Below are 22,059 nucleotides of genomic sequence, written 5' to 3'. Positions count from 1 at the left end.
GGACAGGGTCTTGTTATATTACTTAGGTGGGTCTTGAACTCCTGGCCTCAAAGTGAACCTTCTGTCTTGGCCTCCCAAAGTGCTGGGATTACAGGCGTGAGCCACCACACCCAGCCTGACTTCTAAATGTGGAAGCTCTGTCCTTAGTGACATCCCTCCTCTGTCTAGGTAATCTAATTCAAACAGTTTTCAGTGCTGCTGAGTCAAAATCTGTATCAAAATCTGTATCTGTACTAAATTATGCAGCTGCTTACTGTGCACACCCACCTGTAATCCACAGGGGTAGTTTATACTCAGCTATAAAAAAACTGATCTCATCATCTTCCCTTAGAAACCTACCTAGTCCACTTCCTGTATTCCTTATTTTGGTGGCACTAGTTGAGTCATTCTAGACTCTCTTAGCCTCTGTCATCACAAAACATCAACTCCATGACTAAATTCTATTGATTTCACTTCCTTAATATAACTTGACATTCAACTCTGTGGTGCTGTAGAAGATCATGACAAAATCTAATAAAGAAAGCTCTCTGCCTCTACGGGCTTGAACTGATCCAAGCTATCTTCAACACAGCAGCCAAAGGCCTCTTACTAAGATGCTGATGTCGATGTGATCTTTTTTCCTTCCCCGTGGCCCAAATCCTTGGGTTGGCACAGAAGGCCAAGGAGTGACCCCTGTCCATCTCCCCTTCAGCATCATCTCATTCTAGCCACTGACGATGCCCTACATTTCAGCACATCCCTGTACTTCCCAGCTGTAGTATCACAATTCACTCACTGCTAAAATGAATCCCTCCTGCCTAGAATTATTCCAGCTCCCTACTTCCTCCGGAAAATATAACATTTTTTGAGATGCATATCATATAGTCACAACCTGCATAAAACCCTTCCTGACTTACTTCCTTGCTTTGTGCCATTTTTGTGCTCCATACTTGCTATTTATTTTTGAGATGGAGTTTCACTCTTGTTGCCCAGGCTGGAGTGCAATGGTGTGATCTTGGCTCACTGCAACCTCCATCTCCGGGGTTCAAGCGATTCTCCTGCCTCTGCCTCCCAAGTAGCTGAGATTACAGGCACCCGCCACCATGCCTGGCTAATTTTTTGTATTTTTAGTAGACATGGGGTTTCACCATGTTGGCGAGGCTGGTCTGGAACTCCTGACTTTAGGTGATCCACTAGCCTCAGCCTCCCAAAGTGCTAGGATTACAGGCATGAGCCACAGCGCCCGACCTCTATACTTGCTTTTAATCCAACAGCAAATAGGACTAATATTTATTAATCCAACAAATATGTACTGAGTTCACACTGTGCTTGGCATTGTACTAAAAGCTGGATTCATGACCATGTGCTAGCTGAACATTAGGCTTTTACAGTGTTTAGTCTATACAGGTTACATTAGAAGAGGCTAATTTCCATTCACCATCTCTTGTTTGCTAGAAAGAAATTGTCTCCTTTATCAGTCTCTATGAGATGCTAAGAAACTGATGTTGCCTGTTGTTGATTATGTCAAGAGATATTGTCTTCAATGTCTTGTTGCTTATTCAAATGTTTATTTTTGCTTTTATGACTCCACGTTGTTGGCTGTCACTATCCAGAGTTACCTGGATGTTTTAAGACACAAACATTTGGCTTATTATTTCCTAAGCTTTCTCCTCAAACTCACCCCTAAAAAAGGCCAAGTTAAGGGGATTCTTGGCAGAGATGCAGGCAGATCTAACAGGATGAATGACACTAGGCAAAGACTGGGGAAAGGGTGTTCCAAGGGGAGGAGTAGCATAAGCAAAAGCTGAATGAAGGATAGAGGTGACAATGGGTGAGTTCAAAAGATAATTTTTACAAGGGGATAGGACCACCATAAACTATGCTGCAGAGGCTTAGCTCACAGCACACTTTAAACACAGCAGTGCACCAAGACCTGGCTGCATCTATCTGGATCATACATGTTCTATGCAAGTGCAGTCCTATGGTCTCAGGTACCCACCTCTGCTTCCTTCCCTCCACCATAACCCACTAGGGCTGCAATGCAAAGTTCTTACTCCTGTTTTACTTCATCTTCCCAATTACCAGTTTCTTCTTCTTTTCTTTTTTTCTTTTTTTGAGACGAAGTTTTACTCTTGTTACCCAGGCTGGAGTACAATGGCGCAATCTCAGCTCACTGCAACCTCTGCCTCCCATGTTCAAGGGATTCTCACACCTCAGCCTCCAAAGTAGCTGGGATTACAGGCATGCACCACCACACCTGGCTAATTTTGTATTTTTAGTAGAGACAGGGTTTCCCCATGTTGGTCAGACTGGTCTCAAACTCCTGAACTCAGATGATCCACCTGCCTCAGCCTCCCAAAGTGCTGGGATTATAGGCATGAGCCACAGTACCCGGCTTCCAGTTTCGTCTTTTAATGTCTATCCCACACAAGAATATTTCTGCACTGAAAAATCTTAAGGATAGAAAAGAACACAGAAGGAAATGCAAGTACACTAAATTTTGCACAAATTAAGGAAGAAATTCATGATTTAGGTCAGGGGTGGTGGCTCATGTCTGTAATCCCAACACTGTGGGAAGCCGAGGTGGGTGGATCACCTGAGGTCAGGAGTTTGAGATCAGCCTGGCCAACATGGTGAAACCCATCTCTATCAAAAATACAAAACTTAGCTGGGCGTGGTGGCGGCCACCTGTAGTCCCAGCTACTTGGGAGGCAAAGGCAGGAAAACTGCTTGAACCTGGGAGATGGAGGTTGCAGTGAGCTGAGATTGCACCACTTCACTCCAGCCTGGGTGACAGAGCGAGACTTCGGCTTAAAAAAAAAAACAATAGAAATTCATGATTTAAAAGAGAGGGTCAAAGTGCATTCCAGAGTGGTCTAAAAGGCCTTGGTATATTCATAACTATCATGCTATATGGGTAGTGTTGGTTGGTTATGAATGACTTACAAACTCCTTTACCTGACTATCTTCCTGTCTTCCTTCCCCCACTCTACTCCCAATCTGTGGCTTTGCCAATATTGTTTACCACTTCACATCTAAAACAGATAGTCATAAATCATATTTACCTTAAATTCTTTCTTCAATTAATTTTCTCTTTACAAAATCCAAAGATCTTTAGCTATCTAAACCTACTTCAAACTGAAGCTTGCAAATCCCTAAATCCTTAAAGTTTATTTTCTGAATAAACCTAACCAAATTATTAGTTCACACTTAAAAATATCAGTTTTGGGGCCGGGCACGGTGGCTGACGCCTGTAATCCCAGCACTTTGGGAGGCCGAGGCAGGCGGATCACAAGGTCAGGAGATCAAGACCATCCTGGCTAAATCCCATCTCCACTAAAAATACAAAAAAATTAGCCGGCCGTGGTGGTGGGCACCTGTAGGCTGAGGCAGGAGAATGGCGTGAACCCAGGAGGCAGAGCTTGCAGGAAGCCGAGATCACACCACTGCACTCCAGCCTGGGCAACAGAGCACGACTCCCTCTCAAAAAAAAAAAAAAAAAAATACAGTTTTGCTAGCCACTAACTATTGAAATTTTACTTTTCTAAATTTAAAATAATAATGAAGTCTAGACTTTTGGGTACTAATAAAAGAATTTTTGCCTTAAGCCATTCATTTGATTTTCTCATGTGTAAAGGGGTGATACTATCTTCCTAGTTGGAATGCCATAATATTTATTAAACAACTGTAAAGTCATAAATGAAACTGTTAAATAAATGCAAGTGTTTAATGTGGAATGTAAACTTGTCTAGACTGTCTACACAAATCTCTCCTTTGTTTGCTAGCTTTATTTTACCTTAGGTTTCATTTCATTTCAATTCCTCAAACAGTGCTGACTTCTAAAATACAGAATATAGAAGTGGCAGTCTTTGAGAAAGGGGGTATATTAGTCTGTTCTTGCATTGCTATAAAGAACTACCTGAAACTGGGTAATTTATAAAGAAAAGAGGTTTTAAGTGACTCACAGTTCCACAGGCTGTACAGGAAGCATCGCTGGGGAGGCCTCAGGAAACTTACAGTCATGATGGGAGGTGAAGGGGAAGCTCGCCCCATCTTACATGGACAGAGGAGGAAGACAGAGAGAAGGGGGAGGTGCTGCACACTTTTAAACAACCAGATCTCATGAGAACTCACTATCACAACAGCAAGAGGGAATTCCGCCCCCATGATCTAAACACCTCCCACCAAGCCCCTCCTCCAACACTGGGATTACAATCTGGACATGAGATGGGGGCAAGGACACAAATCCAAACCATATTGTGGGGAAGAATCTCATTCAGCAAACAGACACTACTCTGTCTTAGGCAAGTGATTCAATACATAATCACTTTACACAGTTTAGAGGAATGGATCTGGGGAGATGTCTACATCAGCAGTTTGTCCTGGTTCACACACACACATGGTCACAGCACTTCCAGCGAGGCTGCCCACGGACCAGGGCTCCTGACAGCCTCTCACATTTCCAATCATGTGTTTTTTGAGGCTACTGGTGGTTTTGATTTTTTTTTAATTTGATAACCATAGCCACCATGATTTATGAACTCCAAACATGTATTAACTTGGCCTTGCACAGCCTTATTTATAGTGGAAAGACTCAGCTTCACACTGCCCGTCCCACAGCCCCATTTCAAGGGCTGACTTGAGCACACTTTGTTCTGCAGGTGACATCTGGCCTGCTACTCCAGCCACTGCTGATTGCACCAGGGCGGCCAACTGACCTGGACTAGTTAGGACATTTTCAGTTACAGGTGATGGAAAACCCTCTCAACCTGATCTGAGCAAAGAAGAGGAGCCTATTGACTCACCTAACGGTAATGCCTAGCTGGCTGTGGAGGCTCAAACAGTGCCACAGAGACCCCACCTCTCCTTCACCCGCTGGTTCCTCTCCCTCCACATTGACTGCATCTGTAGGTAGGTTGTCCCTGGTGGTGGTGACAGCATGGCTGCTAGACCCTGGTTCACATCACTACAACCGCAAGTTCAGGGATAAAGGAAGTGTGCCTTTCTCAAGCATCTCATTGGCTAAGATCGGGGAGTGGACCTATCTCTGCATCACTATGGACACTGAGGATGGTGGGTCCATATGACACTATTTGGACCATACAAAATGAGGGTGAGGGAAGCATGACTTTCCTGTGGAAAACGAGGGCACTGTAACCACAAGAAGACGGACAGAGGCGGGTGGTAAAAACATCAGCTCCTACCACATGATCCAAGGATGGGCAATAGACTGGCTTGACTGTGGGGGAAAGCTCCCAAACAGGGCGGAGTGGCTGAATGAGAGCGTCAGATCCTCTGGTGGGAGGAAATGGAACTTGAGGCTCAGAACTGAGCCTTTGGTATGGGAAGCAAAAGCCGAGGGACATGTAGACCCAGAGACGTGGTGGGAGACAAGTAGCCGAGCCCGTGGTGGAGCAGCAGGTAGGCCCTGGTACACTTCTGCCCCTGTGGAGCTAGTCTGGAGCTGTCCCGGACCCCTCAGGGCCTTCCCACCTGATGGTCCTGGAGCCCCTGGAAGCTGCTAGGCTTCAAGTCTATGACGCTTGGCTCAGTAGCCATGACTTCTAATCATGGTGATCTCCATGAATTTCTCAGGATACAGACTCACTGCAACAGGTAACCAGAATGAGGAACCCAAAGGTACTAACCAGCATTTTTATGCCGGGTAGGTAAAGACAAACAAGAAGGAAAAGAAATAAAAGGAAACAGAAAGAACTGAAGAGAAAGGGAAAGGCAAGACAGGACAGAGGGTGGTACACAGCGGAATGGCAGAATACACTGCTATGCCACGTGCTCTTGGGAGTCCGGCACAGGGTTGTGGTGCGTTGGGGAGGGATGCTGCCTCCTATTATCCATTTTACCTCTCACCCTTGATTTATTTCTTTTTTTTTTTTTCTTTTTTTTTTTGAGACGGAGTCTCACGCTGTTGCCCAGGCTGGAGTGCAGTGGCGCAATCTGGGCTCACTGCAAGCTCCGCCTCCCGGGTTCCCGCCATTCTCCTGCCTCAGCCTCCTGAGTAGCTGGGACTACAGGCGCCCGCCACCGCGCCCGGCTAATTTTTTGTATTTTTAGTAGAGACGGGGTTTCACTGTGGTCTCGATCTCCTGACCTTGTGATCCGCCCGCCTCGGCCTCCCAAAGTGCTGGGATTAGAGGCTTGAGCCACCGCGCCCGGCCCCTTGATTTTATTTCTAAGTAGCCAGACGACGAAGAGGCCCAGCCCTATCCCACCTCCCTTTAAAGAAACTTTCTAAAAGTCTTTAGTTAATACTTAGCTTCCAAGTCACACTTAGCTGTCAGCGAGGTTAGGACACGAGGTTGGATTTGAGGGCCCTTCTCCCTCAAAAACCACTCAACTCCCTATATTATGGAAATTCACCACCACCACCAACCCATCAAAATGGGAAGCATTAAGCCTATCTAAAAGTTTTTTTTCTTTTGAGACGGAGTCTCCCTCTGTCACCCAGCCTGGACTGCAGTGGCATAATCTCAGCTCACTGCAACCTCTGCCTACTGGGTTCAAGCAATTCTTCTGCCTTGGCCTCCTGAGTGCTGGGATTATAGGCAGGTGCCACCATGCCCGGCCAATTTTTGTATTTTAGTAGAGACAGGGTTTCGCCATGTTGGCCAAGCTAGTCTTGAGCTCATGACCTCAAGTGATCCACCTGCCTTGGCCTCCCAAAGTGCTGGGATTGCAGGTGTGAGCTACCATGCCAGACCTGAAAAGTTGGGTTCTCTACTAAAAGGTGACATTAATTGTGGAGAGGCAACTTGCAGCCTGGAGTGAGAGTAACAAATCCCCTGTCCCACTGTCATGTCTCTTCTCTATTTTTTTTTTTTTTCACCTCTCCTGGCCAGCAGTTTGCATAAACTTCAGAATGGCCACTTCGAGCTTCCTCTGAACCTATTTCAGTTCCCTGAAGCTACTCTCTGCAGCTATATTCTTCTATGTCTTAGTCCCCATTTTCTTTTTTTTGTTGTTGTTTTTTTTTGAGACGGAGTCTTGCTCTGTTGCCCAGGCTGGAGTGCAGTGGCACTATCTTGGCTCACTGCAGCCTCCGCCTCCCGGGTTCAAGCAATTCTCCTGCCCCAGCCTCCCGAGTAGCTGGGACTACAGCTGCTATGCCTGGCTTTTTTTTTGTATTTTTAGTAGATACGGGGTTTCACCATGTTAGCCAGGATGGTCTCGATCTCCTCACTTCATGATCTGCCCGCCTCAGCCACCCAAAGTGCTGGGATTACAGGGCGTGAGCCACCATGCCCAGATTAGTCCCCATTTTCAAGAAGGGGCTCCTCTTTCCACACCAGGCCACCCAAGTCCTATGGCTGCTGGTCAGTCGGTAGATTCACTGCACTAGAGTCAGGTGTCTATCCTTGGTCCAGTGGCAAGTGGTAGGCTGGGGGATTGTGCCAAACAGATGGTGATTTATCTCAGGTGGAGGCTCGGACAGGTGTGAAATGACCGACGCACCCAGGCAACTCTATTTTCCCACTAACATATTTAGGTGAATCAAGTAGGTGGGCCACAAATAGCTTCACACACTCAGGACCGTCATAACAAAGAACCACAAATGGGGTGGCTTAAAATAACACAAATTTAGTTCTCACGATTCTGGGGATAACTCACGGTGTTAGTAAGGCCATGCTCCTTCTTTCTGAAGGGGAAGTCTCTTCTTAGCTTCTGCTAGTTTGCTGAAAATCTTTGGCAACTTTTGCTGCATCCCTCCAATCTCTGCCTTCATCATCACATGGCTTTCTGTGTGTCTGTCTTCACATAAGGACACCAGCAGTAAGGACACCAGTAGTATTGGATCAGGGGCTCATGCTACTCTAGCAGAATCTCATTTTAACTAATTTCATCTGCAATGACCTTGTTTCTAAATAAGGTCATAGTCTGTGGTACTCAGGGTTAGGACTTCCAAAAATCTTTTTGCGGGGAGACATAATTCAGTCCCTAACATATACGTACATGGGTTATACAGCCTACAGCCTATCTTCCATAAATCAGATACATACCTAAGCATTAAGGCAGAATTACTCCTGAATGCTCCTCACAGTGGCACTACTACATGGATGTGCCTACTACGTCTTTACGTATCCATCAATTGCTCTTAGTTATGCTTTTAATAAAGTAGTCTTGGTGTTACCACCCTCCAAAAAAGAAACAAGGTTAAACAAAATCCGTGTTTAAAAGTAATATTTAGGAATAATTATTTCACTTATATAAAAACATCCTTTAGTCACAGCTTAAACAAGCTCCACTAATTGGGAACAATTAGTTTGACACAGTGGGCAGAATGTAAAAGCATTAAAAATGTTGCCAAGAGCTTCTTGGCCCTTTTTTATACATTTTTTTCAGACAGGGTCTCACTCCAGCCAAGCAGGCTAGAATGCAGTGGCGCAATCCCGGTACACTGTACCCTGGACTCCTGGGCTAAAGCAATCTTCCCACCTCGGCCTGCAAGTAACTGGGACTACGAGCCGGCGCCACCATGCCCGGTGAATTTTTGTATTTTTTTGTAGAGACGTGGTTTCACCACGGGAGTTGAGGCTGGTCTCAAACTCCCGACCTCAGGTGATCTGCCCACCCTGGCCTCTCAAAGTGCTGGGATTACAGGTGTGAGCCACCGCGCTGGGCGGTTCCTAGCTCCCTTCGGCTCCCATGGCCGCCATCTTCAGAAGAGGGAGCCTTGGGGAACCAAAGTGCGGAAGACTGTAATGGCGGAGCGGAGGCTTTAAAGGGTATGAATGTGGAAACCACTTTTTCCAGCCAAATGGCAATCTATTTCTCTCTTTCTGTTTTTTTTTTTTTTTTTTTTTTTTAAGGCAGAATCGTGCTTTGTCACCCAGAATGGACTGCAGTGGCGTGATCTCAGCTCCCTCCAACCTCCACCTCCCGGGCTCAAGCGATTCTCCTGCCTCAGCCTCCTGAGTAGCTGGGATTACAGGCGCCTGCCACCACGCCCGGCTAATTTTTTTTTTTTTTTTTTTTTGTATTTTTAGTAGAAATGGGGTTTCACGATGCTGGCCAGGCTGTTCTTTTTTAAAAAATGCTGAAGATATACTTTAATACAGTTTTAAACAGGAGGAAGGCTCATCTTGGTACAAAAGGACCTTACCATAACAAAAATGTAAGATAGGGCAGGAAAATGTGCAAAAAATTTGTATATCTTACCTCATATAATCCTTGAAACATTATTATGAGGTAGAAAGTTGTATCTGTTGGGCCGGGCGCGGTGGCTCACCTGAGGTCGGGAGTTCAGACCAGCCTGGCCAACACAGCAAAACACCGCAAAACACCGCCTCTACTAAAAATACATTTGCCGGGGGTGGTGGCGCATGCCTGTAATCCCAGATACTGGGGAGGCTGAGGCAGGAGAATCGCTTGAACCCGGGAGCCGGAGGTTGCAGTGAGCCGAGATGGCGCCATTGCACTCCAACCTGGGCAACAAAAGCGAAACTCCGCCTCAAAAAAAAAAAAAAAAAAAAAAAAAAAAAGGTGTATCTGTTTTCTGGGGTAAGAAAACTAACCTGGCCGGGCGCAGTGGCTCATGCCTGTAATCCCAGCATTTTTGGGAGGCCGAGATGGAGGATCACGAGGTCGGGAGACTGAGACCATCCTGGCTAACACGATGAGACCCCGTCTCTACTAAAAATACAAAAACAAATTAGCCAGGCGTGGCAGCGGGCCCCTGTAGTCCCAGCTACTCAGGAGGCTGAGGCAGGAGAATGGCGTGAACCGCGTAGGCGGAGCTTGCAGTGACCCAAGAGATCGCGCCACTGCACTCTAGCCTGGGCAACAGAGCTAGACTCCTTCTCAAAAGAAAAAAAAAAAGAAAACTAACCCATCCGACCGGGCATGGTGGCTCAAGCCATCTCTACAAAAAAATACAAAAATTAGCTGGGCATGATGGCGGGGCATGATGGCAGGGTATGATGGCGGGTGCCTGTAGTCCCAGCAACTCGGGAGGCTTAGGCAGGAGAATCGCTTGAACCTGGGAGCCGGAGGTTGCAGGGAGCCGAGATGGCGCCATTGTACTCCAACCTGGGCAACAAAAGCGAAACTTCGCCTCAAAAAAAAAAAAAAAAGGTGTATCTGTTTTTTGGGGTAAGAAAACTAACCCGGCCAGGCGCAGTGGCTCATGCCTGTAATCCCAGCACTTCTGGGAGGCCGAGACTGGCGGATCACGAGGTCGGGAGACTGAGACCATTCTGGCTAACACGATGAGACCCCGTCTCTACTAAAAATACAAAAAACAAAATTAGCCAGGCGTGGCAGCGGGCACCTGTAGTCCCAGCTACTCAGGAGGCTGAGGCAGGAGAATGGCGTGAACCGCGTAGGCGGAGCTTGCAGTGACCTGAGAGATCACGCCACTGCATTCCAGCCTGGGCGACAGAGCGAGACTCCGTCTCAAAAGAAAAAAAAAAAAGAAAAGAAAACTAACCCATCCGGCCGGGCATGGTGGCTCAAGCCATCTCTACAACCCCATCTCTACAAAAAATACAAAAATTAGCCGGGCATGATGGCGGGTGCCTGTAGTCCCAGCAATTCGGGAGGCTGAGGCAGGAGAATCGCTTGAACCCAGCAGGCGCAGGTTGCACTGAGCCGAGATGGCGCCATTGCACTCCAGCCCGGGAAACAAGGGCGAAACTCCGCCTCAAAAAAAAAGAAAAGAAAAGAAAAGAAAGTTGTATCTAACCAGTCCGGTTGGGCATGGTGGCTCACGCCATCTCTACAACCCCACCTCTACAAAAAAATAAAAATAAAAATTAGCCAGGCATGATGGCGGGTGCCTCTAATCACAGCAATTCGGGAGGCTGAGGCAGGAGAATCGCTTGAACCCAGCAGGCGGAGGTTGCACTGAGCCGAGATGGCGCCATTGCACTCCAGCCTGGGCAACAAGAGCGAAACTCCGCCTCAAAAAAAAAAAAAAGAAAAAGAAAAGAAAGTTGTATCTAACCAATCCGGTCGGGCACGGTGGCTCACGCCATCTCTACAACCCCATCTCTACAAAAAAAAAAAAAAAAAAAACAACAAAAATTAGCCGGGCATGATGGTGGGTGCCTGTAATCCCAGCTATTCGGGAGGCTGACGCATGAGAATCACATGAACCCAAGAGGCGGCGGTTGCAGCAAGCCAAGATCGCCCAGCCTGGGGCGGCACAGTGAGACCGTCTAATAAACAACAACAAAAAAAAAACCCAAAAGATACTGATCAGATAAACACATAAGCAAAACTAAGATGTCCACCATGGTAAGTGCTATCAAGAAGAGAGACCTGTGCTCGCTTCCGCAGCACATATATTAAAATTGAAACGATACAGAAATTAGCATGGCCCCTGAGCAAGAGACACCCTTTCCCTTCTGAGCCTGCTTAAAAAAAAAAAGAGAGAAATATGCTGGCTTTGTAGAACACGGTCAGGAGCTTTGTCCTGATACGGGGAAGATGAAAAATTATTGGTTTTTATTATTTTTAAAATTTTTATTATTTTTTTGAAACGGAGTTTCGCTCTTGTCGCCTAGGCTGAAGTGCAATGGTGCAGTCTCTGCTCACTGCAACCTCTGCCTCCCGGGTTCAAGCGATTCTCCTGCCTCAGCCTCCCAAGTAGCTGGGATTACAGGCACTCGCCACTACACCCAGCTAATTTTTACATTCTTAGTAGAGACGGGGTTTCACCATGCTGGCCAGGCTGGTCTCAAACTCCTGACCTCAAGTGATCTGCCCGCCTCGGCCTCCTAAAGTGCTGGGATTAGAAGTGGGAGCCACCGCGCCTAGCCAAATTTTTGGTTTTTAAGGAGGTGAGGTGGTTGGCATACTATATTCCAATGATTGTGAGACACTTTTTTTCTTACAAAATCGCTGAAATCAAAGTTTAATTAGCATTGTTTTCTTTCTGGGCTATATGTGAAATAATGATGTGGCCTATACTCAGGGGCATTTTAGAGTTGGTGAGATACGGTGATTAGGTTTGCAATTTTAAAAGTTCATGTTGGATGTAATATGGAGAATAGATTTATGATCAGCTACATGGATCAGGCTTAATTTTATAATAAAATGCAGAAATTGACTACTGATGCTGAGTAACACTAATGTTTTTATCTCAACTCTTTTATTTTTTGAGACAAGGTCTTGATCTGTCACTCACGCTGGAGTGCAGTGGCTCGATCTCGGCTCACTGCAACCCCCGCCTCCCAAGTTCAAGAGATTATCCTGCCTCAACCTCCCAAGTAGCTGGGATTACAGGCATGCACCACCACATCTGGCTAATGTTCGATATTATTATCACACGCTGGTCAATGCGTTTTTGTGAACTGTCAACGTTCCAAGATTTTGTGCTGAGCTGGTGCGTCTGAGACTCTTACGATTTTCAGGCTTACTCTCTGCTCCAATTATACCTGCTTTGTACAGCCACAAATCCAGAGGGTTGGTCAGAGCTGAGCTTTCCCAAACAATAAAACATTTGTAAGAAATTCTACCATATTCACAGTGATGACAGATGCTTTCCTCTGTGGCATGCATCAAAACATGTTCATCAGATTTTGGAAGCACAAGTTAAGGCGTTAAAATGTGGCATATAACACATTTGAGGGTGTAGGTATTTTCTTTTAGATTATTAGTTAAAAATATTTCTACAGAGGACGTTAGAATAAAATGGTTGTAGAACCACAGCAGCACATTTATTTGTAAAACCAAAGGACAGGCTGAGCGCAGTGGCTCATGTCTGCAATCCCAGCACTTTGAAAGGCCGTGGCAGGTGGATCATTTGAGGTCAGGAGTTCAAGACCAGCCTGGCCAACGTGGCGAAACCTCGTCTCTACTAAAAATACAAAAATTAGCCGGGTGTGATGGCGGGTGCCTGTAATCCTAGTTATTCAGGAGGCTGAGGCACGAGAATCATTTGAACTCAGGAGGCGGAGGTTGCAGTGAGCCAAGATCGCGCCATTGCACTCCAACCTGGGCAACAGAGCTCCGTCTCAAAAATAAAAATAAAAATAAATAAAGAAAATGAAAGAGTCACGGAAAGGGTAAAATCTGACTGATTTAGTGCCAGTATTTAACATTGCTTCAGCATTTTCTGCTGTGTACCAGGCAGACTGCTGAGTGGTTTCCCAAACAGCATTCCAGTCACAGTCCCTAAAGATGCTCAGGGAGAAGAGGGTTCTGTGGTCCTAGGAAAAGCTCCACTCTGCAGTCTTCTCTTGGAGATTCATGATGCGAAATAGGATTTTAAAGGCTCTAAGAAATTTCAGAGAAAAGAAGGAAATATAATTTTCTTTTACTTAGAATTTTCCAATCTTTTCTAATCACGAAACTTTTTTTAAATATTTGTGTATTCGTTTTTTTTTTTTTTTTTTTAAAAGAGGGGCTGCTGGGCATGGTGGCTCACGCCTGTAATCCCAGCACTTTGGGAGGCCACAGAGGGCGGATCACCTGAGGTCAGGAGTTCGAGACCAGCCTGGCCAACATGGCAAAATCCCGTCTCTACTAAAAATACAAAAATTAGCTGTAATCCCTGCTACTAGGGAGGCTGAGGCAGGAGAATTGTTTGAACCGAGGAAGTGTAGGTTGCAGTGAGCTGAGATGGTGCTACTGCACTCCAGCCTAAGCGACAGAGCAAGACTCCATGTCAAAAAAATAATAAAATAAATAGAGAGGGGTGTCAGTATTTTGCACAGGCTGTACTCCAACTCTTGAGCTCAAGCTTTCTGTCTCAGCCTTCTCAATAGCTGGGACTATAGGCTCGCACTCCTGCACCTGGCTCATGATGCTTCTCTTTGAGAAATACTGGCCTGGAGTACTTTTTACATACATCTGGTTCTCACTATATTTGTGAAGTAGCTACAACTTAACTTCACAGAAGAACGGAATGGAACATCAGGCAGGTTACGCCAGGTCACACAGCTACTAATACACAATCTTTTTGTGTGTGTCTGTGTGTGTGTGACAGTTTTGCTCTTTTGTCCAGGCTGCAGTGAAGCGGTGTGATCTCGGCTCACTGCAACTTCTGCCCCACCACCTGGGTTCAAGTGATTCTCCTGCCTCAGTCTCCCGACTAGCTAGAATTACAGGAATCTACCACCACACCCGGCTAATTTTTGTATTTTTAGTAGAGGTTTCACCATGTTGGCCAGGTTGCTCTTGAACTCCTGACCTCAGGTGATCCACCCGCCTTGGCCTCCCAAATAGATTACAGGCGTGAGCCACCGCATCCAGCCTCTAATACACAATCTTTGACGCAAACTCAATTTTTCTTTTTTTTTCTTTTTTGAGATGGAATCTCGCTTTGTTGCCCGCCCAGGTTGGAGTGCAATGGCACAATCTCGGCTCACTGCAACCTCCGCCTCTCGGTTTCAAGTGATTCTGAGTAGCTGGGATTACAGGTGTGCGCCACCAGCCCGGCTAATTTTAAATTTGTAGTAGAGACGGGATTTCACCATGTTGGTCAGGCTGGTCTTGAACTCCAGACCTCGTGATCCGCCCACCTTGGCCTCCCAAAGTGCTGGGATTACAGGCATAAGCCACCATGCCCAGCTATGCAAACTCAATTTTTCTAAAAGAAAAAAAACCAAACCAAACCAAAACAAAAACCTCCAGTGCTTTTTCCAGCATAAAACACCACTTTCTTTTCTTTTCTTTTCTTTTTTGAGACGGAGTCTTGCTTTGTTGCCCAGGCTGGCTGGAGTGCAGTGGTGCGATCTCGGCTCACTGCAACCTCCATCTCCTAGGTTCAAGCGATTCTCCTGCTTCAGCCTCCTGAGTAACTGGGATTACAGGTGCACCACCATGCCCAGCTAATTTTTTTTTTTTGAGATAAAGTTTCATTCCTGTTGCCTAGACTAGAGTGCAATGGCACGATCTCGGCTCACTGCAACCTCCAACTCCTGAGTTCAAGTGATTCTCCTACCTTAGCCTTCTGAGTAGCTGGGATTACAGGTGCCCACCACCACACCAGGCTAATTTTGTACTTTTAGTAGAGATGAGGTTTCTCCATGTTGGTCAGGCTGGTCTCGAACTCCCGACCTTAGGTGATCCGCCTGAGTCAGCCTCCTAAAGTGCTGGGATTACAGGCAAGAGCCACTGTGCATGGCCCTGGCTAATTTTTGTATTTTTTTGTGGAGAGAGGGTTTCGCCATGTTGGTCAGGCTGGTCTCAAACTCCAGACCTCGTGATCCGCCCACCTTGGCCTCCTAAAGTGCTGGGATTACAGGTGTAAGCCACCGCGCCCAGCCTAAAACACGACTTTCTTAGATGGGCATGGTGGAATGGGACTGTAGTCTGCTATTTTCAGGGGGCTAAACTGGGTAGATTGCTTGAACATGGGAGTTGGAGGCTGCAGTGAGCTATGATTACACCACTGCACTCCAGCTTAGGTGACAGATCAAGACCCTGTCTTAAAAAAAAAAAATTATATACACATATACAAACAAAAAACAAAAACAAAACAAAACACTACTTTCACGTGAAACAGCATTTTATTTTATTTTTTTGAGATGAAGTCTCACTCTGTCGCCCAGGCCAGAGTGCAATGGCACGATCTTGGTTCACTGCAACTTCCACCTCTCAGGTTCAAGTAGTTCTCCTGCCTCAGCCTCCGGAGTAGCTGGGATTACAGGCATGTGCTACCATACCCAGCTCAGTTTTGTATTTTTAGTAGAGATGGGGTTTCACCATGCTGGCCAGGCTGGTCTTGAACCCCAGATCTCGTGATCCGCCTGCCTTGGCCTCCCAAAGTGCTGGGATTACAGGTGTGAGCCAACATACTGGTCATGAAACATCATTTTAGAGCTAGGTAAAGCTTAGTGATCTCTTAGACTAGTAACCTTATTATGCTGATGAGCAAATAGGGCTCAAATTAAGTGCCTTGCCCCAGGTCAAGAGCTTGCAAACTGCAGGAGGAATGAAAGGATCCGTGACTCAGTGACTTCCAATTAAGTGCTCTACTGCCCCATATAATTATGAAGCAAATCTATGTCAACGTAGGGTGAGACCAAATTAACTGCCCAGATTGAGTAGGCACTCACAGGTACCAAGTGAACAATTTACCTGGGAAGAGGTGATACTGGAGCAATGTCCAGTTGTCACGTGATTTTGAAATAAGGATTTAGGAGCCACTTGACTAGCCTAACTAAACAGTGAATATTATTATTTTTAAGAGTTTAATCACCTTACTTGGATCATGCCATCCCTCTCCTCAGAAAAGTGCCATATGCCACTTAAAAAAATTAAGAGAAATTAAAAATTTCTGACTACAAATGATTTCACAACTCAAATTGGGCACATCCTGGAGTGTCACAAGACACAATGATTGGGAATCATTTTTCTGAAGTGTGTCAGACATGAGGAATAGAAGAATAATGCAGTTTATCATTACAAACACCTGGCCTAACCTGTAGGGCAGGGAAGGGAATGTTTGCTGCACTTGCTGCCGTCAGGAGGAGCAGTGAGGGAGTAAATGACAGCAGGAGGGAAAACCACAGCACACCTTGAGGAGGGCTCCAGCACAGCTGAGCTGGCCTGAGGGTTTCAAGTGCAGTGGTGAAGGGGTAAAGCATCTCTCTTTTGTTTTTGTTTTGAGACGGAGTCTCACTCTGTCGCCCAGGCTGGAGTGCAGTGCAATCGCAGTTCACTGCAACTGCCGCCTCCCAAGTTCAAGAGATTCTCCTGCCTCAGCCTCCCAAGTAGCTGGGATTACAGGCGCCCACCACCACACCCAGCTAATTTTTGTATTTTTAGTAGAGATGGAGTTTCACCATGTTGGTCAGGCTGGTCTCGAACTCCCAACCTCAGGTGATCCGCCTGCCTTGGCCTCTCAAAGTGCTGGGATTACAGGCGTGAGTCACTGCACTGGCCTAAAACATCTCTCTTAAGAAGGAAGAATAAGAGACTTTCAAAGAAAAACAAAAAGACAGCTGAAAAGAGGAGTGTAAATCAACACATAAACAACAGACATGAGGAAAATAATTTTTTTTCTTTATGATACAGGGTCTCATGGCTCATTGCAGCCTCAAACACCTAGGTTCAAGTGATCCTCCCGCCTTAGCCTCCTGAGTAGCTGGGACTACAGGCTCATGTCACCATGCCCAGCTAATTATTTATTTTTAAAAATAGAGAAGGGGGTCTTGTTATGTTGGTCTTGAACTCCTGGCTTCAAGTAATCTTTCTGCCTAGGTCTCCCAACGTGCTAGGATTATCTGTGTGAGCCACCATGCCTGGACAATTTTTAGATTTTTTTGTAGAGATGGGATCTCGCTATGATGACCAGGCTATGGAAATAAATAAGCACAAGTTATGATACTGACTTTTGGAGTTTAAAAGGAGCAGCAGTTGTTCTTTCTGTGTGGAAATATTTTGGCTGTGGACGGTGGTCAGTGGGCAGAATGGACATGATAGCTTAGAAGTCTGCAAAAACATTCTTTTTTTTTGAGACAAAGTCTCACTCTATTGCACAAGCTAGAGGGCAGTGGCATGATCTCCACTCACTGCAACCTCCACCTCCTGGGTTGAAGCAATTATCCTGCCTCAGCCTCCCGAGTAGCTGGGATTACAGGTGTGTGCCACCATGCCCAGCTAATTTTTTTGTATTTTTAGTAGAATGTTGGCCAGGCTGGTCTTGAACTCCTGACTTCATGATCCACCTGCCTCATCCTCTCAAAGTGCTGGGATTACAGGCATGAGCCACCGCACCCGGCCGTGTCTTTGTCTTTTTTTTTGAGACAGAGTCTTGCTCTGTTGCCCAGGCTGGAGTGCAGTGGCCGGATCTCAGCTCACCGCAAGCTTCGCCTCCTGGGTTCAAGCCATTCTCCTGCGTTAGTCTCCCAAGTAGCTGGGACTAGAGGCGCCCGCCCCCACGCCTGGCTAAGTTTTGTATTTTTTTTTTTAGTAGAGACAGGGTTTCACCATGTTGGCCAGGATGGTCTTGATCTCCTGATCTTGTGATCCGCCTGCCTCAGACTCCAAAGTGCTGGGATTACAGGTATGAGCTACCACACCTGGCCCCTTTAGTTTCTCAAAAGTAATTGTTACTTATATTAAAAAGAAAAAGAGGCCAGGTGCAGTGGCTCATGCCTGTAATACCAGAACTTTGGGAGGTCGAGGCGGGCGGATTACTTGAGGCCAGGAGTTCGAGACCAGTCTGGTAAACATTGTGAAACCCCATCTCTACTAAAAATACAAAAATTAGCCGGGCGGGGTGGTACATGCCTTTAGTCCCAGCTACTTGGGAGGTTGAGGCAGGAGAATCACTTGAACCCGGGAGGTGGAGGTTGCAATGAGCTGAGATCATGCCACCTCACTCCAGCCTGGGTGACAGAGAGAGACTCCATCTAAGAAAAAAAAAAAAAAAAGGTCAGAAGTTTCTAGACACTAAATCCTCCTTAAGGATGGGTAGAGAAGTTCATGCTTGTAATCCCAGCACTTTGGGACAGAGAGGCGCAAGGACTGCTTGAGCCCAGGAGTTTGAGGCTGCAGTGAGCTGACTGCACCACTGCACACCAGCCTGGATGACAGAATGAGATTCTGCCTCTAAAACAAACAAAAATGCCAAGAAACCTCCTTAAAATTTTGCAAGGAAAATTGGAAAATTAATCATTAATCAATCTGCACTCTCTCTAAAACTGTACAATTAGAATTATTTTCCCTCCACAAAAACAGCAGGAGTTTGTGACACAGCCATCAAAGCTACCTCAGTATTCAATGAGGGAGGTGGGTGAAAGGCGGTGCTGGCCAAATAGGGGGAATTCAGGCAGGACGCTACCTCAGAGTGAGAGTTAGCCGTTTCCACTTTCATTTTAAATCTTTATTGCTTTTCTCTGATTATAAAAAGAAATGCTCATGGTAGAAAATTCAGATGTTTCAGAAATATGAATGCAAAGAGTAAAAATCTGTAACTCTAAGAATGCATCATTCCAGCTTTTTCTTTTAAGAATTATTTAAAACCTCACTAACATTTATTTAAAACACTTTTTTTTAAAAGTAGGATATGCTATGTTTAATCCAGCAACTTGCTTTTCTTGCTAGATTTTATTTGGTCTACTGAGTAAACAGAGATCCACCGCATTGTTTTTGAAAAGTTGGATAGTATTCTATGGCATGAATGAATCACAGTTTAACCACATTTCCTCTCAGGGAAAAATGTTTTTACAGTTATTGACTTTGGTGAATAATCTTGCTCACATATCCTTGTGCATATGTGATGGCATTTTTGGATACCCAAATCCTAGAAATGGATTTGCTGGGTCAAAGGGTGTGTGCATTAACATTTTTATTAGACTGCATTTACATTTTAAATCTTTAAAATTGGTCCGCAGTTTGAAATGGCACTAGCTCAATTTTTTGTTGTCTCTCGCTCAGCCAGCCGTCACCAAGTCTAGTTTTAATTCCTTTGTCAGAAGTCATTGAGATGACAGCTTCCTGTCACAGGCTGGCATGCAACCTCAGGTGTTTTCAGTCTCTTAGTGCTACAACTCTAATGCACTTCAAAAATAATTGCCATTATTTTTAGGGGGGTGAGCATTTTCATTTTTTTTTTTTTCCAGATGACACTAGCTTCAGATATCTTTTTGGAGTTTTGGATAGGATTTAGTAAAAGAGATAAAACAAGACTAATCTATTGCCCAATTCTTCTTTTTTTCATCTGCTGGAGTTAACTATGACATATTGGTGCTCTTCGGACAACCACCTGGGTTATTGGCTGCAAGAGGCCATATCTGCCAGTTCCCATCTACTTAGCATACCATTACTCTCTTTCTAACACTTTTCCAGTATTTGTCATGTTAAACCTAAATTAATTGTTCTGGCCACCTAAGCAACACCTCCATTTTGAGAGGACAAAGAAGACACCATTTCAAGAGTACAATACTGGTAACAGTACCCTCCTGAACCACTTAGTATAAAGCGATTTTTTGCATCTTCTGGACTCATAGATTTCAAAACACCTGCACTCATTAACTTGCCAATTGGTCATGAACTTCCTTTGGAGTTAAAAAAAAATACAACATATAAAAGATTAGCCATTAAAGTGTTTTTAAAAATCAAATACTAGCTACATTCTCCCCACTATAAATAAGAATATATATGCGTCATCAGAGTAGGAACTAAATAATATTCAACATTCTTTCTAGCCCTGGCCAGGTTCAGCGTCTCACCCCTGTAATTCCAGAATTTTGGGAGGCCGAGGTGGGCAGATCGCTTGAGGCCAGGAGTTCAAGATCAGCCTGGCCAACATGGTGAAACCCCATCTCTACTAACAATACAAAAATTAGCTGGGCATGGTGGCGGGTGCCTGTAATCTCAGGTACTCGTGAGGCTGAGGCAGAAGAATCGCTCTAACCCAGAAGGTGGAGGTTGAGATCGCCCCACTGCACTCCAGCCTGGGTGACAGAGTGAGACTCTTGTCACAAAAACAAAAAAACCAAAGATGCTTTCCAGCCCTAACACTTTATTAATCTACAGGTTTTCAAAGAATTAGAATCCCATATAAGAAAATATATGTAAACTAGTACTAGAACTAGAGTAAGAATAACAGTAAAAAAAAATTTTTTTTTTTTGAGGTAGAGTCTCACTCTGTTGCCCAGTGGTGAGATCTCAGCTCACTGCAACCTTTGTCTCCTGGGTTCAAGTGATTATCCTGATTCAGCCTACCCAGTGGCTGGGATTACAGGCTCATGCTACTCTGCCCGGCTAATTTTTGTATTTTTAGTAGAGACAGGGTTTCACCATGTTGGCCAGGCTGCTGTTGAATTCCTGACCTCAAGTGATCCACCCCTCGGGCTCCCAAAGTGCTGGAATTACAGGTGTGAGCCACCACACCTGGCCAAGTAAATCTTATTATTTATTTATTTATTTATTTTAAAGATTGAGTCTTGCTCTGTTGCCCAGGCTGGAGAGCAGTGGTGGGATCTCGGCTCACTGCAACCTTTGCCTCCAGGGTTCAAGCGATTCTCCTGCCTCAGCCTCCCGAGTAGCTGTGATTACAGATGTGCATCACCATGCCCGGCTAATTTTTTGTATTTTTAGTAGAGACGGGGTGTTGCCATGTTGACCAGGCTGGTCTCGACCTCCTGGCCTCAAGTGATTCGCCTGCCTTGGCCTCCCAAAGTGCTGAGATTACAGGCATGAGCCACTGTGCTCAGTCTCTTTTTTTTTTTTTTTCAAGAGAAGGGGTCTTGCTATGTTGCCCAGGTTGGTCTGAAACTCCTTAGCTCAAGCAATCCTCCCACCTGAGCCTCCCCAAATTCTGGGATTATAGGTTTGAGCCACTGTGCCCAATCCTTGAGTGAATCTTTGATTTAGAAAGCAGTGCACTATTTTTTCTAAAGCTGGAGATCATCATTATAAAGATCAGCTTTGAGAAACTAAACTGACCCCAAGCTATAATCTGAAAGTTATTTTTTTGAATTAAAAAACCCCCTAAACCCAAAACAACATGGTATCAAGTAGTAAAAGAGAAGCGCCTGTATAAGCATACAATATATTTCGAATGTTACTATATAAACAAAGGAAATATTTATGCATAACATTTATATTCTGGACTATGTCAGTGGTGGTATGACACTAATGAGAGAAATAGCTGCCCTCGAATCCATGTCAAATGTGCAGTTATTTGGATTTATAAGGCCAACGAAAAAGATGCAGTGAAAAAGAGACTAAAAAACAGAATCAGCCCGAAAGAAGGATTCATCTAAATCTGGGGCATAATTTGGATAATATACAAAATTAAAAAAATAAAGACAGGAGAAAGAGGAGGAAATGTACAAGAAATAATTTTAGAAAGTCATTCCAGAAAAAAATCTATCTTATAAAACACATTTTAATGCTAGTCTTCTAGTACTTATTTATGTCAGGCCACCTCTTACTGGATGTTTGGTTTCCTGTGCTGAGACTCAGAAAAATTGTCTTGTGGTTAGAAAATAGCATATTCTCAAGGCAGTTGACTGAAAAGTATATTTTTTTGGCATGCCATTTTTTACAACAAATTTTACTTTAAAAAGAGGGTGAATTAATTAGCTTGGAGATTAACTCTCACTGGTAGAAGTATAGTGGATTTATTCAGCATGCTTAAAAAAGAAAATGGATCAGAAT

At 45.0% G+C, this 22,059-nt stretch overlaps 1 protein-coding gene and 1 non-coding gene across 4 annotated transcripts in view; one reads left to right on the top strand and one right to left on the bottom strand.

Moving 5' to 3' along the window:
• LOC105473961 (F-box protein 36) overlaps positions 1-22,059 on the bottom strand; it is an 88,503-nt gene that overhangs the window by 63,274 nt on the left and 3,170 nt on the right. The gene's annotated exons all lie outside the window — the stretch shown is intronic.
• LOC112425242 (U6 spliceosomal RNA) lies at positions 11,259-11,362 on the top strand. The gene has a single exon (XR_003016311.1). It is a non-coding gene; the product is annotated as a U6 spliceosomal RNA (small nuclear RNA).

This window comes from Macaca nemestrina, chromosome 11, assembly GCF_043159975.1.
Source record: "Macaca nemestrina isolate mMacNem1 chromosome 11, mMacNem.hap1, whole genome shotgun sequence".
NCBI lineage: Eukaryota > Metazoa > Chordata > Mammalia > Primates > Cercopithecidae > Macaca > Macaca nemestrina.
This window is presented reverse-complemented; position numbering and strand designations above follow the sequence as displayed.